Below are 1,938 nucleotides of genomic sequence, written 5' to 3'. Positions count from 1 at the left end.
GGAGACTCTAGAGGGAAATATGTTTCCTTCCCTTTTTCAGCTTCTAGAAGTTGCCCTCAATCCTTGGTTCGTGGCCCCTTCCAGCAATCCCACCACTCTGACGCCTGCTTCCATTGTCACAGTTCCTTTTCTGACCCTCCTGACTCCCTCTTTCTCTTATAAGGACCCTTGGGATTACATTGGGCACAACCAGATAACCCAGGATCATCTCAAGACAATTATATTTAAACACATGTGCTAAATCCTCTTTGCCATGTAAGATAATATACTCAAAGTTTCAATGACTAAGCCTTGGACATCTCTGGAGGTTATTATGCTGCCAAACCCAGTACCCCTTTCCATTTTCAAGCCAGAAGCTATTGGACATTTCTATATTTAACTCTTCTTGCTCTACTCATCTCAACTGACCCAAAGTATTACTTGTAACTTCCTACTCCTTTACAAGATTGAGAGCGTCTAAGAAAAGCAGATGCTGTATTCTGCTTACTTACTATTGTATTCTTCGTAGTCCTTAGCATGATGGAAAAAAAGTCAATAAAATGGACTTACTGAAAATTAAAAACTCCTGCCCATTGAAAGACATCATTGAGTGCTTTCCCAGGCAGCTACCGAAGATGGCGGAGGGGCAGGTCCTGGTGCTCAATGGCCAAGGCCATCTCCTGGGCCACCTGGCGGCCATGATGGCCAAGCAGGTGCTTCTGGGTCGAAAGGTGATGGTTGTGCGGCTGTGAGGGCATCAGCATTTATGGAAATTTCTGTAGAAACAAGTTGAAGTACCTGGTATTCCTCTGCAAGCGGATGGACACCAACCCCTCTGAGCCCCCAGCCACATCTTCTGGCGGACAGTGCGAGGCATGCTGCCCCACAGGACCAAGTGAGGCCAGGCCACTCGGGACCGCCTCAAGGTGTTTGATGGGATCCCGCACCCTATGACAAGAAAAAGCGGATGGTGGTTCCTGCCGCCCTTAAGGTTGTGTGATTGAAGCCTGTGCGGAAGTTTGCCTACCTAGGGAGGCTGGCTCGTGAGGTTGGCTGGAAGTACCAGGCAGTAACAGCCACCCTGGAGGAGAAGAGAAAGGAGAAGGCCAAGATCCACTACTGGAAAAAGAAGCAACTCCTGAGGCTACGGAAACAGGCTGAAAAGAACAGAGAGAAGAAAACTGACAAATTCACAGAGGTCCTCAAGACCGATGGATTCTTAGTCTGAGCCCAATAAAATTGACTGTTTATTCTTCAAGCTTGGCCTGGCCTGCTCTTCCTCCATTGCCACTCTAGGATGTGGGGGACCCCCAGGGGCTGCCATCCAGGTGCCACAGGCAGCCTGAGGCTTAGAAGACTGGGTATAGTGAAGCGACCTTAGTCACTGCTGTTTAAGAAAGGCCATTTTAAAAGAGTAGACAGTTATAAGGGCTGTGCAGGCAGAATTTGCCTGTGACCTATTCATTCATGAGAGTTTTAGGACATGGACAGCTGGAACAACCACTGCTATTGCAATATTGGCAAAAGTGAGCTGGAAGACCTAATTGGAGGGGACCCCTGCATTGCTTACAGGGAGTCTGTGTAAGTGTCCCACATGGTCAGTACTATACTCTGCAGCTGTTAGGATGTGAGAGAATGCTTGGGCAGCATGAGTCTGGGGTTCTAAAAGGTGTTTATGGAAGGGAAGTACGGCCCAAGGGGTTACAGGCATTGCCCTTGTGTCTTCCCTATATTTTGTGATCGAAAACTAATAAATTATGTTTAAAGAAAAAAGAAAAAGAAAAAGAAAGACATCATTGAGTAGCAGGGCAAAATTAGATGGGATTTCTGCTTCCAGCAATGTCAAAATAACAGGGACTAGGTTTACCTGCCTTCCTAAAACAACTTTAAAAATCTGGATAAAATATATGGCACAATGGTTATTAAGATTTGGACAACAAACAATGAAAGACAGTGAAC

The 1,938-nt window shown here is 46.3% G+C and overlaps 1 pseudogene across 1 annotated transcript; it reads left to right on the top strand.

Moving 5' to 3' along the window:
- The first annotated feature begins 511 nt into the window (after positions 1-511).
- LOC308621806 (large ribosomal subunit protein uL13-like) lies at positions 512-1,280 on the top strand (annotated as a pseudogene). The gene has a single exon. The product of its transcript is annotated as a large ribosomal subunit protein uL13-like (transcript).
- Positions 1,281-1,938: the final 658 nt, after the last annotated feature.

Source organism: Mesoplodon bidens (assembly GCF_964165515.1).
Source record: "Mesoplodon bidens genome assembly, chromosome: 8".
Taxonomy (NCBI): Eukaryota; Metazoa; Chordata; class Mammalia; order Artiodactyla; family Ziphiidae; genus Mesoplodon; species Mesoplodon bidens.
The sequence above is the reverse complement of the archived record's forward strand: the minus strand, read 5'-3'. Positions and strand labels throughout refer to the sequence as shown.